Below are 20,967 nucleotides of genomic sequence, written 5' to 3' on the forward strand. Positions count from 1 at the left end.
GGCCGGCCGCGCGTTAAAAGAGCGAGCTAATTCACGAGCTGTCACGTTGAACGGCGGTCGGGTAAATCACGCACTTGTTTATGAGTGGGGGGAGAGTGCGGAGGGAGCGAGGAAAACACGGGCACGCACACACACACACACACACACACCAGTGACATCAGAGTCCGCAGTGAAAGTTGTCCTCAGCATAGCTTTGCACACCGCTTCATTTTCAGCCTCTATTTGGGGGGGGGTCAAACAACCACCCTACAAACGCTGACCCCCATCGCGACAGGAAATGGGGGTTGAGAGGCCGAGAGGTATGGGAGAGGCAGAGGAAAACAGAGTGAGAAGTGAGCCAGAAGTCCTCAAGACGTGACACCCAACCTCAGCAGCTGATGGGCTGAGGAGATGGCGTCGCCATGCCAACTGTGAGAGACACCAGGGGGCTGCATTTCATATTTCCACCCTCCCTCGCCGCGAACCAGAGAAACCCCGGAACGTCCTTCAGGCTCCGAGAGCTGGATTAAAGGCTCAATCCAATCAGCCGGCCCGCGGGGAAGATAAAACGAGCCCTGGGTGGGAGGGGGGAGGATGAGGAGGAGGTGAAGGAGAGCGGCTGATGTCATCACCCCGTTCCCGAGTCAAGCTCACGACCGATTTGGAAATCTCTGTGGACCACCAGCACTATGGATCAGAACCGGACAAGCCGATAAGGCCCGGTAGGATCACAACAGAGGAGCGTAGCTCAGGGCATAGCTCAGGGTATGGTAAAGAGGGCTAAGTCCCTGGACAGAGGACCCACAGATACAGAGCGACACACCGAGCGATGGGATGACATCCTCTCCGATGGAGGTGGAATGAGACGAGCCACGCCCGGGGTAACAGGTCGACGTGTCGGGGGGGGGGGGGGGGGGGGGCGGGGGGGGGCGGGGCCCGGCTAGGTTACCTGCATCACCGCCTGCTGCCAAGCCAACGGTTGGCTGGTGGGCGGGGCGTGGGGGCCGGCCAGCCTGTCGGGGGGCAGGTTGGCGCGCTCCAGCTGCAGGGAGACGTTGCGTCGCTCCTCCTCCAGGGCGCGAGTCAGCCGCTCGAAACGAGCCTCCTGCTCCTTCACGGACGCCATGATGCTGGCGGCCGAGCGCACGTCATAGTCCTCCATGGCTGAGGCCGGGGTGGAGGCTGGGGTGGAGGCTGGGGTGGAGGCTGAGGCAGAGAGGGTACTGGTCTTGGGCAACTCAACAGGGAGGAAGGGAGGGGGGGAGGGAGACAGGGGGCACCAGGTCAATACAGACAGATGACCAGAAGCCGCTGGTCTCGTGTTTCGGTCTCGTTCGGAAACGGAGGAGGCCGAAGGCGAGGACACGGAACACAACTTGGGTTGGAACAGCGCGGGCCGAACGATGGAAGGATCATGCTGATGTCGCACACATTCCAAACACGAGGACAGGCCTGCAGCGCTGACCACGACCAGGCACAACCACAACATGACAGGATGGACTTCCCCCCAGAAACAACGACAATCAAACGGCAGTTGTTTGGACACAGACTCCAGGAGTGGGCACGGGATGAGGAGAGTTACCGGCCATACATGTCCCGCTCGGGACATGTATGGCCTCGCCGCACGTACACACGACATGCACACGCCCTCATTCGGAAGTCTGGGAAAGCAAAAACGGGGGTGTTCTCACGGGCAGAACGCACAGCCTTTCACACACTGACACTCATCTCCTCCATTTAGCCGTCATCGTCACCTCCGGCTAAGCAAACACACGCACAACACCGCAGCCGCTGGCATCCTTCCGATGTACATTATTACTGGTGGAATGGGCTCAGGGGAGCTGAGAGCACGGTGACGAATGACGGCACAACACGGGGTGTATCAAATGCAAAACCCACTTACTGTAGTAGATAATGGGGACGGAGGCGGGAGAGGAGTTAGAAAACAGACATCCCTCTCTCGGCGCAGATGAAAGGGGAGTAGGGGAAGCCGGATGGCTAGGAGGAGAGGAGCTGGAAAGGGAGGAGAGAAGCGCGGAGATCAGAGGAGGGTTAAAGCAGGGAGCGGGCCCGGGAGGAAGAAAAGGGGGAAGATTGCAGAAACAAGAGTTGACACGCTAACATGCTAGCCTTCCACGTCAGGCTTTGTAAACCTATTTCATCAGCTTACGCGGCGAGCATGAGAGAGCATGAGAGAGCGAGAGAGGCTGAAAAAAAGGGCGGAAAGAAGAGAGAGGTAGAAACCAAGAAACAGACAGAGAGACAGGAGATGTGAAGTGGACTCGGCTTGGGCTCCATGCAGATGTCTTGATTAGAATTCCAACCAGGTTGAATTACAGTATGTGTGTGCGTGTGTGTGTCTGTGCAGTGGGTATAAACACAACTCACTGCTCTCCCCAGGAACTGGTGAGAACTGGTGAGAGCAAGACCCCTATTCCCTTTGAAGCACACAATCCCCCTTTGATGTTTGTTTCCCAATGATCATTTATTTATCTAGAATGGTCTGACACCGCTCTGCCCGCCGCGCCGCACAAGAAGCCCACATTTCACAGTTGAGCTCCAGTCGCGGCGAGAGAGACAGTGTGGTGGTGGTGGTGGTGGTGGTGGAGGTGGAGGTGGAGGTGGAGGTGGTGGTGGTGGTGGAGGTGGTGGTGGTGGTGGTGGTGGTGGCGGTGGCGGCGGGGGTGGTGGCAGTGGAGGTGGTGGTGGTGGTGGTGGTGGTGGTGGTGGTGGTGGCGGTGGTGGTGGTGGAGGAAGGCGTTTCGGATTATTTTCCCCTCCCCAGACTGAGAGAGGGTTGATTGAGGCTAGGCCCACAATCACACAGCAGTGAGGCTGTGCCATACACGCCTGTTTCCTTTCAAAGAAACCTTCCAGACAGGAGTGTGCGCCCGTCCGGAGAGTTTATTCCACGGCTATCATCTTCGGTCCTGCGGGTGACCTCTGGAATATATGGAAGAGGCCCGTCCGCAGGCCCACATTGTATTTATGTTTTGAGATAGCCCTTGTACCACACTCAGTATCTGAAAGGAATGCGGCGAGGCTTATGGTGATTGGACGGACTTGAGGACTGACTCTGGAGTGGCTCCAATGATTGGTCTTCCCTAGGGACTAGGGGCGGGGCACAGAGTGGGGGCGCCTTTTCCTGAGTCCCAGAGGGGCCATGGGAGGCACGGCGGCTACGTCTGCAGAGCTTATCACCGCCACGGAAATTCCTCGCTCTAAATAGCCACGGGGAGCACGCAAGGGAGAGGAATCGGAAGAATTCCCCTCAGCCTAAACGGCCCAGGTTTGAAAAAAACTTTCGCAGCAAGCAGATTGCTTGCTGAGACTCGGGGGCCAAGGGGAGACCTCCAAGGTCACCGTGTTTAACCCGATACTCAATTACCCACACCCCAGTTGTTCCCTGCGTTAAACACACACTGGTAAGCCCTCTAAGCTCACCGGAAGGCCAGGCATGGCCTGTGTGGGGAGGTAATTACGACAACGAAAGGGGACTTCTTCATAGAGTTCAAAAGAAAACGTCTGAAATCAACAAGAAATGGGAATAATCCTCATAAAAGCAAGCAGGTTAGATTGCACTCTGCCCACTTGAGGGGGCGAAGTAAGCTTTAATTAAAGGAGAAAAAGAGGTTGGTTTTCTACCTCGGAGCCCCTGCAGCACCTTGCTCAGAGCCCGCCAGTACTACTGGAGCAGGGAGTCTCCTCAAGGATGAATGTATTTCAGACCCTGGTGCTAAAAATAGCCAGGTAATAAATGTTCCCGCATGCTGCCACTCTTACAGCAAGGCGTGTCAGACGAGGTACAGCGGCCACCCACACCAAAGCATCACAGGAAATCTTGCCGATAAATCCAAGAAAACTGGTTTGTTGGGTCTTTTGGAGTCCTGTGGCCCAACAATGAGTATGCTTTTTTTCTCTCACAAAAAAGACAGTGAAGCAAGGGGTAAAGCAAGGGACAAAATGTTCAAATTCTTGACAACAGCCCCTCAAGAATGCCTCTTGAGATTTGATTACCGAAAAACGAGCACAACGCCGCAAGCCTCGTGCCAAACATCTCTATCTCCGACAAACATTGGGTTTCATATTAGCCTTCCACAGAAGGACCTAAAAAAATCCCCGATAGGCCAGCTGAGAGGTTTTCAGCGAATATTAATCACGCCGCCTTTAATGGGGCTGGGAACAAAGAGAAAGCTGGTTGCATTAGAGAGGCAACTCAACCCTGAAGTGGTGTGTGGGCTAGACACGGGGCTGGGCTGGGCTGGGCGGGGTGGGGTGGGGGTGGTGGAGCTGGACCCGGGGGGGTCCCAGGATGGATGGATGAGTGGTGGGGGTTGGTGGTTAAGTGTAATTGAGTGAGACCATCAGTGGCCTGATCTCTGTGAGAGACACTCACCTGATTAAGGATGGGTGGTATGCTATCCCAGCCTATCCCTTGGCCACTCCCCCCCCCCCCCTCTCTCTTCCTGGATTCATCCTCCTTTCTAGGGACTATAATTGCCGTTGAAATTAATTCCTTGTCTAAACCCATCTGATACCCCTCTGAGGAGGCCTCAGTGGAACAAAGGGCCACTTACAAACACCTGCTCCTCTATCTGGACAGGGCTGGGGTGAGAGTGGGGTGGAGCCCTTCTCCCACCTGAGATCCACCCCCCCCCCTCCCAGCACATTCAAACGATGACTCACCAAATTGAAAAACCATTAAGAGATTGTTCACACTGATTTTAAAACACAACCATCAATTTTTTTATGTGGGGTATACTCCTCCCTGTGTCGAGTTGTTTGACGTGACAGAGTCGTTCAACGACTGACTGTGTTCTTTTTTTCATCACGATGGGAGATACTGGTGCTGTATGCAGCGCAGGGATTAGCACTTCTACATAAAGGCCTTTTGCCTTTTACTGCCATGGTTTGCCAAATGTGGCATAAACACAATATAATGCGAGGCTTGCCACAAAAAAAACGAGATGAACATTCGGCTGGAACGACAAAGGCTGGAACATCAGAATGTACTGTGTTGTCGGATGTGAGACAAAGGGGACAGGACGAGTCAATGTGGCCGGCAGCAAAAGTGAACCCTTCATTATCTGAGGTGTACAGTGTATACAGTAGGGGGGGGGGGCAACCTGGGCAGCCTCTGGGGTTAGCTGCGGGGATCGATACGGACTGGCTTCATGGTGACATACGACTCAAGATTAGAGTGCGTTGTCATTTCTAATAAATGCCTAATATTCTAAGTGGTATTGGTGATGTCATAACGGATGCAGTTTGCCTGTTTGAAGTATAGTGGCAGAAAACTAAATGTTGCCCGACTTTCTCTCTCCTTTTGTTTGTCTTTCTTTTTTAAATGCCTCGTGGGCCGACCAACCTTCTCCACTGGGATTTAAAGAACTCCTTCCCCTTTACAGGACATTGGAGTGTTTGCTAATCCGCTGGTTGGTAGAGCAGAGCGATGCCTGAATGGAAAAACGTTAGCGAATTTAAATCTTGACGAAAGATATGAAGACCAGCACCTTCCCTTTACTACTCCTTTCTTTCTTTCTTTGAAGTCTGTGTGGAAGAAAGAGATGATGTCATGAACACACCAACTCCTTAAGTTTATGGTTGAAACTCTTGTTTATCAGGTATGGTGCTGTGCCTTTAGTTTTTTTCAGAAATAATAGGTAACGTTGATATTAACCACTTACGGCAATGATACGAAAAGGGAAAATGTATTCTGTCAGACTGAAGGTCTGGAGGGTGAGATATCCACCTGGCAATTACTGTCGCTTACAGTGTCAAAATGCACACTTGATCAACTTCAAACGCTCAATTACACAGTGGAATATGCATTTAGAGACTGGACCGGAACAAACATGGTCTCTTTATTTAAATACTAGAAACCTGCTGGCAGGGAGGAGAAGAAAAAAAAACATGAGTGTGAAGACTGATGTTTTAGGGTCATTTACCCGGGTGGACTCAATCATGCTAATGACTATATAAGCAATTGCCCCAAGGATAGATTTGTAATTGTTTGTAAATCGTAAACCATAAGTTCCTCAAAAGAAATAGAGCAGGTATAAGTCTATCTATACTTCAAACATCCAGCGCAAACCCCTCTGTCAAGCAATTGACTCAATGATGTGTACAATTGGATGATAAGGCAGTTGGAGGCAGTAGCATAGGTGAGGAGGCACCCGGTACCTTTGATGTCGGTCGGAGGCAGTCAGTTGGTGAGCGGGCTGGAGGGGAGTGGGGCACTGTTGGGGGGGTGGGGGGAGGGGGAGGAGGGCTCTGCTAGAATTGACGCGCTGGTACAATCCACCCAGGGAGATGTGCCTGACGCAGCAGCTGCAGGAGAGGACGAGAGACAAAGAGTGAGTGAGTGAGAGAGAGAGAGAGAAAAACAAGGACAGGAAAAGAAGAATCCGACCGACATTGCATCGTTAAAATCGAGTCTTACATAATACAACATCTCCAGATTCAGTGTCTGGGTTCACTGTGCTCCAACGCCTGACCTGGCAGTGCTGCAAGGGTGCACTCGTTAACCGTAATGGTCTCGGATGGGTTTTTCAAGCATTGCCGTTCGGTCATTGGACTACACTGTAACATACTGCATGGCCCACGCTAGGCACGACCCTAAGTAACTGAGACAGACACCTGCAGGCTGCACCACAGATGGTCCGAGGAGACGCAGGAGAGAGCAGGCAGGTTCTGGCGAGGATACAGTCAGGCTGGTTCAGTGTCTGATTCACCCGAGTCCAGCACTCTTCTGCTCTCAGGTGCCTGGTTTCATAAGGCATCATCAGCAGCCTCAGCCAGCAGCTTTGTCTGCGGGGGCAACGAAGCGGCGATGAACGGCACAGGTAAAGTTCTTTTACATCGAGCGCAATCGGAGAGGGCCCCCTAGGTAAATCTGCGGTAAGATTTGGGGTTTGTTTCCTCCACATACTGTTGACTTTCCTCCCCTCTGACTGGGGATGGGAGCAGGATTAGAGGATCTCTTCCTCCCCAGGGACTCCTCTGTTCCCTCTACAGGAAAGATACTGTAGCTTCTGAGCACCGTGGATTTCTGGGACAAACATCAAAGGTGATGCTAAGCCACGGCGGCATTAGCTATAAATGCTCCCCTCGCTCCTGGTCTCAGTCAAACTCCTAGCACAGCCTCAGAAGGAAGCTGATTCCAGTTCAACACAGCCGAGCCCTCAGAGTATCCTTAAGTCAACCCACCTTTAACACCGCTTAACGTTAAACACTGCTTTGTGTATCACAACCTTTCGAAAGTTTGGCACCCGGGGAAAAGAGAGAGGGAGAGAGACGGAGAAAAAGAGACAAGGTTTAGCTGCGAATAAGATCTCCTTGGAATCAATGCGACCGCGTGTCCTTATCACTTCTGAAGGCCACCGAGAATGACTCCATTGTCACCCGAAACATTTCCAGCCCTCTGTCGCTGAGAGGTCTCATGTAATATTAGTGGCCTCGTGCTCGTCGCTGTGCAAATCTGACATTATGTAACGCTTCGCAGTCCCAGCTTGTCCTTTCCCACCTCATATCCTCCACTGATGACCTCAGCAGGATTTTCTGATGAATAATAGACATTACGAGGCCCTGGCTGACTGGAGCCCTGTGTCGACTGTGAGGGATCTGGGTCTGTTCACAGCTGTTGCCGTGGCCAGGGCGTGTCATCTGTCAGGGCTCCGACAGACCCTGGCAGGTGTTCCAGAAGGATCTTCCTCCTCTTCAGTCCTCCCCCCCACCCCCCCGAGAGCAGATAGATGGAGGTTTGGATTGAGACCTCAGAGGAGGGTTTTGCACATCGTTTCTCCTCCCGGGGAGGATCAGTCTTCGCTTACGCACCGTTGCAGCCCCAGGGATGTCAGCCACCTCGCCCTGACCCCCACCGTGTTGGCCAGCTGGCACTCAGGGAGAGTGATGCTCCTGACCTGGAAGTCAGGCAGTATTCAGGGACTTGGAGCAGGGACAAGACTGCGACCCACACACACACACACACACTCTCTCTCACCCCCTCTCTCTCTTATACACTCACACATTGTCCCATTACACGCGCGCACATACAGCCCCCCTACGTCAAGGTAATCCATGTCCTTCTCCACGGATTTCAAATCGAGCTTTCCCACAGTAGCGAAGCTGTTCCACCGCCGTGCAGAACGGTGAGTGGCTAAGTAAATATGCCGACCCCCCCAAAATTACAGCCCATCATCATTAGCCTGGTCTTGGAACGGCAGCTAGCGTCAAAGAAAAAAGAAAATGCTTCAATTTGAGAAAGACGGGGAGTCGTTACAGAGAGCTGAAAAAACACCTTTAAGCCTCGTCAAAACTCTACGGGTCTCTCTGGGAGGAAGAGAAGGTTAGAGATGCTGCCGCGGAAAAAAATCCAAGAATATTCTGCCAAAACAAAAGTTGTGGAGTTTGAAGGAGGGAGGAGAAGGAATAGACTGACAGGGAGGGAGTTTGTAAGTCCTGCACATGGGGAGTCAGATCATCAAGTGATTCGAGGGTGTGCAGCAGAGTACGACTACAGTTTGGGTGTGTGTGTGTGTGTGTGTGTGTCTGTTCATCACTCTCACCTTATCTAGACCATGGGGATGATCAGTCTCCCTTATCTGGGGCAGCGGATTTTGGCTGCGAGGATCTCTCGCACATTGCCAGTTCGAATAAGAGGTACGCTAGTGTTTTTTCTTTTTTGGGGGGGGGGGGGGGAGGCGCATGACAGCTGGGATAAACCTTGTACTCATCCATAATGGAACATGTAGCCACAACTGCAGCATAGCTGATGTCTATGTTCTCGGCATCTGCAAATGAAAACCAAAGACTTCATCTTAGGGGAAAACGAGAGAGGGGGGGGGGGGGGGGGGGAACAGAGAAGTGTATCCCAGGGGCTGTGCAGGGACTGTGCAGGGGCTGTGCAGGGACTGTGCAGGGGCTATGCTGCAGTCACAGACTGCCATTCTGGCATCATATTCTATTAAAGGTGCTAACTTCCAGCCCAAGGGGTTGTTTTTAGTGAGGAGTTTTAGCTCATTAAACCACAGTAAACATTGTTTACGTGGTCTATTACCACGTAATGAAGAAGGGCATATTATTAGCACTGGCAGATATAAAGGCACTGGGGGAAACCGACAGATAATTGTTGACAATCATAAGTCTAATGCCGCTAACCATCAGAAGAATGGAAGCAAGTCATGCAAACTGAAGACGGATGCTTGGAAGTCGTAGTGCTCAATATGAATCCGAAGTGTGACTGTCATTGTCAGGACCTTAATTGAGGGAATGACACGAGCTATCAACGTCAGGTTAACGAAGCGTCTTAATTTGCAAAGATCGATCGTTAACCTGCAGCTTTTACAAGGAGAGAACAAGTTTGGAACAACTTCAAAACTCCGCCCTGAACTCAGGGCCCAGAGCGAACGTTCAAGCTCGTACGATGCATGTATTATCCCCCTGTGGGGCTTGGAAGACCTCGTCCCAATGTCAATTTTACAGCGGCGCCATATAGGAAACAGACATTTATAGAGTGGCTAAGTCACCATTTCCTGAGGTGGGAAACGAAAGACCGGTCCAGTTGGCATTCAGGACCAGGGAGTCCAAAACCACCGTCCACTGGGGAATGGTGAGACAGGGAGTAACAAGGTGATGGCTGCCACTGTTCAGTGGCCCTGAATGGAGGACTATTTCTAGTCACATGTGATTACACTGGCAGGCTCGAAAGCCGAAATAAATTAATAAAAAGGTTCTCACACATTCTCATCATGAGATTTCCAGACACAAATCCAGGTAGTCTCACATTCAATTATTTGAGTTCAGAGTTTCCATTCTCTCAGAGCGATTCAGGAGTGTGGCGCAGAAGAAGAAAAAAAAGAAGAAGAAAAATCCATCTTTCAAATAGGAGTTCAAAAGGAAATGGAGTTATAATGGAATCCATTTTATATTATTCTCAGAGCGCTGGAGCATAATGCCGGTAAAATACAGCCGAACTAGACATAGCTGTGCTTATCTTGGTTTGTGCATCTGAACTGGGGACGGAACCGAAGCAGAAAAAAAAACGTGAGGCCGACGGTAATCAATATAATGACAAAATGACAGAATTTGAGGTTTATTAGACACCTGGTACTCCCGCGTCTCAAGCCTCAGAAGCAGGATGTTCATTAAGAATCAGGCCAAGGTTCCCTTCCCCTACCGCCAACCTGCAGTACGTAACGTGGCCTTTCTGTCTGCGAGTCTCTCCTTCCTGTTCGCCTGGACCACAAACATTACTGTGACAGAAATGCAGGAAGCCTGGCCAAGAGGGAAAGGAAAGAGAGGGAGGGGGAAACCGCGGGGGGGGGGGGGGGGGGTGTACAGGAGGCAGCGAGACTCATTAATATTGCATTGGTATTCTTCCAGGCTGGGTTTCTCGAGGCCGGTGGAAAAGGAGGAAGAGGGAGGTTGATGGAGAGGGGAGACAGACACCTTCTTCTCAGAACCGTCAGCCAGCAGGAGGAGGGGTAGTGATGAGGCTTTTACCTTCATTAGGAGACACGTCACCTAGAACTCTGGAGGCCAAACTTAAACCACTGAGTTTTTGGCTACAAGAACGCCGCGACTGAGTTTGTTTAAATCGATTGATAAGGGTTCGACTGAATATCGATTTGACCTATTTTATTCAGCGGGAGGAGTCTGTTGTAGGGCGCTCCGCTTGCCAGATTTAAACTTGGTGCGAGTCGTCGTTCCGGCCAGCTTGGCACTGCCGTGACAGCCATACTTTTATTGCAACAATTTAGTCCCAGCTTGGTACACAAGCTTGAACACAGACAATCAAAACCCTGTTCCTCCAAATGGAGTCATTAACTGTTTCTGGACAAACATTTGTTCGCTTTGTTTTATCATCCAAAGATTCAGCACTGTTCATTTTATTGAAATGATTCTGCGTTTAGCCATCAGCAGAAGCTGGGTGATCAAAACAAACAGCATGTGTCATCCACTCTTGTGTTGTGGCTAGTGCTCTGACTGAAGGAAGACTACTGTGTGTGCTGTTGACTTCACCTGACAGACACGCCAGCGCTGACAAACAAAGAGAGAGACAGAGAGCGAGAGAGAAAGAGGAGGAGGGGGGAGAGGAGGCATCCGTCTAGGAGAGGAATGCCAGCTCTGTTAGGCTGACAGGTTTAATTTGAGCGGCGTGCCCCACTCGACATTGACGGCGCACACCTGGAATTACCCGAGTCGTCGAAGCAGACTTGGCGGCAACTCCCAAGCCCCGTCGAGAGCCGAACGGCGGCTGACGGTGACGAACAGCGATGGATGAACGTCAGGGAGGAGAAGACGGCACGCCGACGGCACGCCGACGGCACGTCATCCCGTCAACGTCAGGCAGACGTGACAGTGGCGTTGCCATACGACGCAGAGATGCGGAGTCCCCCCTGGAGTCTGCAGGAACACGGGGGGGGGGGGGGTATTTATCGCTTTCTGTCTTTCTTTCCGTCTTTTACTTTTCCACTCTCGTCTTTCGCGGTAATGTTATGTTCATCTATGCAAAGCCGGGAGAGATTCTCGGAGCCATCTTAGAGGTTCTGGAGCGAGTGTGGGGTGGAGTGCACTCTCTCGGCAACCCATTTATATCTCAGCCTCGACCGAGAAGTCCCCAGATGACACGCAGACTCCAAAAAACACACGTTTGGGGAATAGGACACTTTCTCACCGTCTCTCACTCTCACCATCTCTCACTCTCACCCTCTCTCTCTCTCATCATCGCTCTCTCACCATCTCTCTTTCTCTGTATCTAATTCTGTCTCTCTCTGTCTTTTTCTCCCAATCTCCAAACTCATTTTTATTCAGTGCTGCTCTACAAAGATCAGAGGGAAAGAGGCTTGTGCAGCTAAGGTACCTGTAAACCCTGCAGAAATAGTCTGTTTCCACCAGACAGAGAAAGTCAGACAGTAAATAAACTCCATATATTGAGAGTAGAAGCGCAGCATCTTATCGAAGCTGGTTCTACCGAATCCTTCTGGCAACAAAATAACAAACACAAAAACAAACCAAACAAATGAGTTTGTATGTTTGACATTTCCCAACAAAACCATTGCACATCTCACAGCTCTCCGGTTAATATTTATCTCACAGAGCATTGGCTACTGAGAGAAGCTTCAGACAATCACTACCCCCGATGTCAAAAAAGAAAACCAGCGCTCCTAATGTCATGGCTGCAAACCACTCTAGTATAATGCAATCATTTGTTTAGCAACAGGAAGACACTGTAGGTCAAATCAAGCTGATTGCTCTTGAAAGTGGATTTCACAATACCTCCCCCACCAACTGTGTCACTGGGTTTGTGTAGGTAGGACATAAGGCACGTAACAATTGGAGCTGTCGCATAGCGCAGCCAGGGTGCTGCATCTCTATTGGCCTGCAGGATCCTGGACCCCCAGGGGGGTCAACACAATGGCCCCATCAGGGTTGAGTCTACCGAGTGTCACACGACTGGAAACACACACACACACACAACAGTCACCAACTGCAGCACAGGCAGAATGCAAAGGCACACACACATACAATAAAAAGACACAAACACGCACACACACACAAGATATTTATGAACACACGCACACAAGATATTTATGAACACACACACACAAGATATTTATGAACACACAGACACACACACACACACTGAAAGACATTGGAGCACAGCCACACCACAGAGCATCGAGGGCAGACGGGTACAGTTAACAGAACTCCTCAGACCAACACAGGACACGTTGGGGCCGCTGAGAAAGGACGTTGGTGCAGCTGCAGACCCTGGCAGGAGGAAGGACGAGGCAGCGATGGAACTATGCCCCGCCCAGGGCTAATCCATCAACCCAAATCAAGTGCTCCTCTCGTTCGAGACAATCAATCTCAATGACACTGAGCAATGCAGGTGCACGGGCCAGGTGGAAATGATTGTCACAACACAGGTCTATTATGTGAAATGGAGAATGGAGAGAGCGATATCAAGGATTACAGAACAAAAATGATCACCACTAGTCCCCGTTGTTGAGTTATTTGGTGCTTGACGATCTTTGACGATGTTTGAAGACTCTAATGGCTCGTCCTCCACGTTCACCACAAACACACACTGCTTTCTCGACGAGCGCTATTGGTCAGGAGAAGAGGGCACGCTGGTTGTGAAAGTCAACAATAAGCTGTGTGGAAAAGAGTGCAACACATCCAATGGAGAAGAGAGAGACAGTTAAGAGATGCAAAGTGAGAGAGACAGAGAGAGAGACAGAGAGAGAGAGAGAGAGAGAGAGAGAGAGAGAGAGAGACAGAGAGAGAGAGAGAGACAGAGAGATAGAGAAAGAGAGAGAAAGCGAGAGAGAGAGAGGCAGACAGCACAAGAGATGTACTGACAGCTATTAGATGAAGGACCGTAGCAATGACCTCCTCAAACTACATGTGTTACTATATGAAACATAACCAACCAAGATCTCAGAACATGACCACATCTTCAAGGTAGACGGACAACTTGTTCCATTCCGGTGATATCAAAAAGGCTCTTCACTCACATTTCATGGAATGATTGAAATGATTTCAACAACCGCTTCCAGAATGTTGCAGCAGCTACAGTCTATGGGCAACCGTAAACGCACCCAGAGATTACATTACGATGTAGCCAAAAGCCAGAAAGTGGATCTGCTGAAATATTAAATAGTATTGTTTTGTGTGTTAGATGAGCCAACTGATTCCTGGCATTTAGTCAACAGCTGAAATGCAGGCCAGCCGGTAACGGGATCCAAATAGCATTTGGGGAACAGTAATTATGGTGCATCCTGGGAAATAAAGACAAATTACATCCAGGCAGCTCCAATTCTTCAATGAGGAGCAGTACTGCAATCAGTCAGGCAGCAAGACTGCTCCTCTCATGCCCTGGTGCTGAGGGGCATTTCACATGATTTTCTTCTTTTTGTGTCTTAGACAAAGCCACGTCTTATCTCACAATTCCATCTTGTTTTTCTCCTCATTTTTAGGTCTTCCACAATATCATGTTTTGTCTCACAATGCTGTCGTGTTTGATCTGGTTCTGTGTCGGTGCGGTGAGAGACGTCTTCAGCAACCTCGCGATAGTGAAGCCGTTTGAAAGTCAAACTTTCTGTGTAAGAGCAAACAAAGGTTTGTCTGTGCTCCGACGGCATTGATCGCACCCTTCAAACAAAACCCGTTTACTTCCCGTGGCTAAATGATCTACCGAGCTAGAACTTAAGTGAAGTCAAGTGAGGTCAATTCTGACATTTACAAGTCATAGTTATGCAAAGTACATGTTGTTTTTTCTTCTTCTTGTTAGTGGCAGTTTGGTTTCTGAGGGATGGGGAGCTGGGAGGCTGGGCGGGGAGGGGAGGGGCTTGTTCCTTTGGGGCTTGCCACACACAGCGCTGTTAACAACCTTATGAATATTACAGCTCAAATGATTCCCAGTCATTAGGGCCTTGTTTCTACAGAAAAAGACTCCTTCTCCCAGGGTGCATCAGTGGAGGTCTCCTGCTGTGCGGCCCCTCAGGAGGGCTCTGATAGTACTTCTCCTCAGAGGAGACCCCTCCCCTCTTGTTGTTAGCTGTTGTGTTAATGAGAACCTTCCTTGCTATACAATCTATTCGGAATCCCACACGTTTTCGTTGAACGATAGTGAATGTTTTCTGCAAAGACTAAGGACAAGCTGTGCGCCACAAATAAACGAAACATAAGCTACATCGTGTTGAGGGAGAAAAGCCAGGGTTCCATGAGCAAGGCCACTGACTAACAGCTACAGGTCACCAGCTGATTCACCAGCGTTTATGGGAACCACGGGGTCAAGGTTACACATATACTCTAGCCCCCCCCCCCCCAAAAAAATAAAATAACACACACACATCACTGACACAGAGTATTCTGTGGCACCCCAGGCTGTCCCCGCTACCTCACAGGAGGGAGACAGGTTAATGAAAAAGTATCGATTCTCCCTCCCCCCCCACCCCCCGCATCCCTGGAGATGAAGGGAAGTAACAGTAACACTTCCCAACTTGGTTTTCCTCCTTGGCTTCTATTTGTAGAGACAGCTGCAGATCCTGGGGGGGAAAGGGGGGGGGGGGGGGGGGGGGGGTTCCGAGTGAAGGATGATGATGCTGCTGCAAATCAGTGAGGATAAGAAAGAGTCAGAAAGCGAGAGAGAGAGAGAGAGAAAGAGAGAGAGAGAAAGAGAGAGAGAGAGAGAGAGAGAGAGAGAGAGAGAGAGAGAGAGAGAGAGAGAGAGAGAGAGAGAGAGAGTGAGAGAGAGAGAGAGAGAGAGAGAGAGAGAGAGAGAGAGAGAGAGAGTGAGAGAGAGAGAGAGTTTCAGTAATAACGTGTTATTTCTAGTCATTATCCAAAGTGATTTACAGCACTGGGGGGGGGAAGGAACCTGTAACCTCTTGATCTGCAGAAGTGCAGCTGAAGTGCTCAAACCACAGAGCCAGATCCTTCACAGTGAGCGAGTATGAGGCTAAGTTTGAGGGAAAGTTCGGGAGGAAAACGGGGGGGGGAGAGACAGACAGACCGAAAGAGAGAGAGACAGAGAATCAGAGAACCGCCGGAGAGAGAACAATGGGCAGAGAGAACAGAGAGACTGGTCAACCTTGTCGAGGTCTCCGTGCAGGATGAGTTTTCATCCAATCGCCGACTCTTTACTCTCATTTTGGCAGGATCAGTTCCATTCCCTAACCTCCCACCCCGCCCCGCTCCTCTCAGGTCAGGGGACCCTTCATTATCAGCGAGCCGGAGAGCTCTCCGATTTGTGTCCTGCCCTTCTACCCCACCTCCTCCAGCGGCTTCTCAGGCAGCGGGTCAATGACATGGAGCCCTGGTAAGGAGACACAATCAGGGGCCCAGGCAGGATCCACCCCGGGGGGAGAATGAGCTCCACCAGGTCCACCAGGTCCCCAGACACGAGACCAGACGCCGGGTGCCACAGCAGGCTACTGAACCCCCCCGGACCCTCCCCTCCCCCCCCAAATCCGGCTGTCTGGCGAATAAGATAGGATCAATAGACAGTGAAGTCATGGACACCCACTTTCCCCTGATGTGTGGTCTCTGTGAGGCTGAGGGGCCCGCCGTGGGCCCCATGCTGTGACTCACTGGACGGAGAAATTGACATCCGCCGGCAGGGTAACCAACTCGGCCATGTCCGAGGGAAAGAAAGAAAAAAAACACCTTGGTTCAGGGGTTCGGATCCAGCCAATTAAACAAAGCGATGAGTAAACCAGGGATGAGCCTTCCGGTATCCAGAGTCCTCTGTCATCATTGGTCCAATTGTGTGAGTCAAATGTTCCCCTACTAGTAAAGCTAGCGAGCAAGAGCCGAGTTTACAGGTGACAGGGAACAAAAAGGTGTATTTATCATTAATACCAGAGGGTTTTCCAACATTTATCAGCTCTGCGGAATTATTAGTACCGTACTACCATGTACCCCCCCCCCCCCCCCCCACCCCCACACCAGCACCACCAGCCTCCTGGGGAACAGGCCCAACCGAAAACCGGAACAGCGTATTGCCACGACAAGCGCTGTGATGCTGTGGATGCGACTTCCTGCCGTCTGCTCTTCCCCGAATGGAGGGATGTACCGAACGAGGGGGGGGTTTGTGATCACAGAAGAAAAGAAGAGGTTGCCAGGTTTGTCGTCGGCTTTGCGTGTGTGTAGGAGAAAGGCAGAGGCGACAGGACCTCGTGTTGTATTCCAAGCATCTTAGATGATAAGCCTCCAGTCAGATGCTAGCCTGCCATCAACCATTGTGTGTTTGCTGGCATGTAATCCTTCAGCCTCCCCTCTCTAGCCTGCCTCCCCTCACAAGAGACGCTCCGAGGCAGAGCAGTCAGTGCCCTTGAAAGTGTGACTCAGATGGGATGCAATGAGATGAGGGGATGGAAGGGGGGAGGGGGTGTGGTAGGAAGGAGAGAGAAGAAACAGTTGGGGTGGGGAGGTTTGTAAGCACAAAGGCTTGAGTTGCTTGATTTGCACGAGTTCAAACGCGGCCCTTTCAAGCCTGGTAGAATACATGCACTGGGTGGGTGTCGTCAGTTGAATCTTTCTCAATGATAACTTGAGGTGGGGGGGGGGGGGTCTTCTTCCTCTTTGAAGCGGGGGAAGCAGAAAGCAGGGTGTTGGTAGACATGGGCGCGGTGTCCTCATTTGGAAGTGGGGGGAAATGATTTCGCCGCTCTGTCCTTTCATGCCGGTTGGAAAGCAGGGCGGGTCATCTGGATGTAGAATCTGTTAAGTATCCCCACGCCTGTTTGAACCTCCCTGCTGAGCCTTATCTCTGAAACGCCACAGTCATCCCAATTAACATTCCTATACACTCTCCAACTGTCTGGGAATAACGTTCTTTACCCCTAACACACACACACACGCACACACAATTGAATGCTCTGACGTGTACTCAACCCACCCACACACACACACACCAACACAGGAAATCCATCCCAGTTTCGTTGTTGGAGAATGAAAAGGAGAGATCTTCCACTTAAATACAAATGAGAGGATGAAACGTTGTGCTTCAGTGAGAACACAAAGCACGGCTTTCCACAACAATAACAGGAGAGGAGGAAGAGCGGAGAGGGCGTTTGTAGAGCTTAAAGCCTTTCGCCCACATTTAAAAGATTTATACAGGCCAGTGGTGTGCCCTGTTTTTATTGGGGGTAAGAAACAGTTGAACAGAAAAACAGATGGATGTATTCCTAGTGGTTAAAGTTTTAAGAGCTTCTAGCCTAGCAGCTGCAAGCTAGAGGCCAGCAAAGGCCAGTGTAAAGGGACATAGTCATTTTTGGCGGAGTTCTTTGAAACTCCTGACGAAAGCTTGTAAATAAAGATTGTCAGAATGGTCTACCTATAGAAAAAGAACAACAATATTCTCTGGCCACACAGAGTGATCGAAATCTTTAAGTGTGAAAATACAGTCCTCTCATATCATTTTACAGGCTCTAAAAGAACATTTCCAATAAGCCAGCTTCATAAAGCCAACATAAAACATGTTGGAGTTTACCCTATTGGGATAACACACTTTCTGGGATGTTACCACAACCTTCCTGATGCTGCAAAGAAACACTATGCTGAAGAAAAATCTCAATACTCAAAAATAATAAGTCCCATTTAAAAACAAACAACATTTTTACGTGAAGACTGGAGAGGTTCATCCACAGTCGAAGACATGAATGCTACTTTACTGATGAGTAGAATCACTCACTGGAGTAGGAGGCTTGTGTGGTGTTTGTGGTGTGTGTGGCATTGGGAGGGTGGTGTTGGGGTGACCCCCAGTGACGCGTGAAGGACAGTCAGCCAGCTACACCAACACACACACACACGACTCCCCAGATTAGACACAGACCACATCTCTGCTACAACTACACACACATACACACTAGTGGTATGCCACATATTGAACAGTAATATATTTTTTTATCCACTCCACTCCAATGATGCAGAAGGACTATGGCATACCCACGCACACAGCCAGCCCATGAACCATGATCAGATGGGTGAGCATAGACAAAATCCCAAATATATCAAATATCAAACATGAAGTATAGGCCAGCCTTTCAGAAAAAAAGATAGTGTGCACACTGGATTCCCACAACTTCTCGAAACCTTCAGCCCGCTCCACAGCCGACGTTGCATGAATTCATTTGAAGTGGAGAGCCCAGCGAACGCATCCAGCTCGTGGCTCTGTGGGTCCCACATGACACTCCAGGAGAAGAGCAGAGCAGCTATGCACATAGTTGCTCCAGGGCTAATGTGCTTTCTGAACGCTCATCTTTAATGAATTGGAGAAGGAGGGGGGTAGAGTGAAGGGTGTTTGACGCATGAATCAAGAGTTTTTTTTTTTTTTTTTTTAAATGCGTGAAGTCGAGCCGTATTCTGCAAGCTCTCTCTGTGTGATGCGTCTCACCTTAAACTAGCCTCTTTTACTCCCTGTTGGAGGACAAACAGAAGGTGTTCGGGTTAACAAAAGAGTAATACAGGACATTTCACTTTTCAGCAAGGGAAATAGTATAACTACTAGTAACTAACACTGACAGCGTGTCCAAACTAGTTGGAAATGACGTGATATTGGAGGTTTCTGTTCCGAAAGTGGATGGGGAAAGTGTCTCGGATCAGCAAATCGACCAGCCGTTTTCCATAACATGATCAAATTGTCACCAGTAAGAGGGGAGAGGTTATTTTCCTCTCCTCTTTATAACTGACTAGCTTCCAGAGAGCTGCCAAGTCTAGTCATAAAACTGGATCTTCTCACTTACTGTCCATTACCTTATTAAAGTCTTATTCCGGGATCCATTAAAATGCCCTCCATGTATGATAAACAGCAACCTCTAGGCATATTTGACACTTTATTAATCAACATGAGTTATAAACAATACTCAAACACTTCCTGGTGTTGCAAGCCACATGACAAGAAATCACTTCACAATCTACATGACCAAAATGTCACGAGGGGTAACAGTTCTCCAGTTAAATTGTCCCCATTAATCACATCCCAATTTTAATGGGAAACAGGCAGCAACCAATCACTTGTGTGTGGGTGTGGGGGGGTTCAAATCAGCAATTTTTTAAAGAGTGATTAACTTTAGCCAATTCTCCTCCATCTTAATTAGTTTTAAATAGGCTCCTGTTGTTCAGTGGGCAATTGACCAAATGTGCCTTTTCTTAGAATGAGAGCTTAACATTACTTTGCAAGATGGTCGAGAGAGAGAGAGAGAGAGAGAGAGAGAGAGAGAGAGAGAGAGAGAGAGAGAGAGAGAGAGAGAGAGAGAGAGAGAGAGAGAGAGAGAGAGAGAGAGAGAGAGAGAGAGAGAGAGAGAGAGAGAGAGCTGTCCGGTCTATGGAGGCTCATTAAAATCATCCTCAGATGAGTTCAAGACAAAAATGGGCAGTTCAATTTTGAATGCACAAAACTCCCTTTGAACCGTTTAAAGTTCATACTGATGCAGGTTCTGGGGACAAAACTAAAGATGATGATGATGGGGGAAAATACTATTTATATAAACTATATCCTGTAATAGGACAGAGATTGGGCATGTTGCACATTCATCCCAGACTCTGAAGTGAGTCTGGGGCACTACAGGATCAACTAAAGCCAACCAAGTATGAAAACAAGACGAGAATAATCTCTTAAACCTTTTGTAATTATATCACTTCATGCGAGCCAGGTACAACGACCACTATCCGCCTAGATTGTTAAGGGCATTTTGGGCCACCCGCACAGCCCACAAACACAGATGACAGACTCCTGTAATTGGCCCCTTGCCAGTAGATTAATATGAAGTCGCAGACTATAAAACTAGCCTTTCATACTAGGCCTCGGGAGAGTTAATTAAAGCCACTCCGTCTTGGAGAAGCTAGGATTTAGACTGACCTTGTTTCCTGAGCGCTCCGTGATGACTGCATCGTCATAGCTTCAGCGCTGTTAGCCTTGCTAACTAGCATTTAGTCTTAAAGGTTCCAAGTTTTGAAGTCTCTCCTGCCAACTTCCCAAATCCCCAAACTTATCTTGGTGTGATAAGGGTAAATTACGAACGGGTCTGTGCCCGCCTCAAGTTCTGTGAGCAAGCAAAGCTGGCTAAGTTAAAAGGTCACTCTGCACATGGATATTCATAAGGGGGAAAAATAAACCTCTATAAAGTGGAATGTATTAATACCTGCCCAGAGTTATTTATATCTACAGAAGAATTCCCGAACAGGTCTCCTTTGATGAGGAACAGCTGCTTCGACAAATAAAAAACGTCGCGTCATCGCAGGTGCACTCAAAGGTCACCGTGTTGTTTGGTCAACAGACTGAGTTGCAGTATGCTCCAGGAGACTGGCGGAGCAGCAAGACCCGTCTGCTGCAAACAAGCCTTCCACAGATGGCACGCTCTCGATGCCCACATTCGCTGCAAAGGTCATCGGCGGTGGGGAAGAAAAAAAAATCGAAAATGCTTCAAGATGACGAAGAAGAACAATTGTGTTCTGATAAGGGGAGCGGGGGGGGGG

General features: G+C 49.6%; 1 long non-coding RNA gene across 1 annotated transcript in view; it reads right to left on the bottom strand.

Annotated features, from left to right (window-relative positions):
- Positions 1 to 1,920: 1,920 nt before the first annotated feature.
- Positions 1,921 to 20,967, bottom strand: part of LOC124464076 — a 46,174-nt gene continuing 27,127 nt past the window's right edge. Inside the window, exons 3-4 of the long non-coding RNA XR_006955690.1 lie at positions 6,163 to 6,309; positions 1,921 to 1,992 (exon numbers count right to left, since the gene is read on the bottom strand). This is a non-coding gene — a long non-coding RNA (uncharacterized LOC124464076). The remainder of the gene's footprint in view (positions 1,993 to 6,162; positions 6,310 to 20,967) is intronic.

Source organism: Hypomesus transpacificus, unplaced genomic scaffold (genome assembly GCF_021917145.1).
Source record: "Hypomesus transpacificus isolate Combined female unplaced genomic scaffold, fHypTra1 scaffold_31, whole genome shotgun sequence".
In the NCBI taxonomy this organism is placed as follows: domain Eukaryota; kingdom Metazoa; phylum Chordata; class Actinopteri; order Osmeriformes; family Osmeridae; genus Hypomesus; species Hypomesus transpacificus.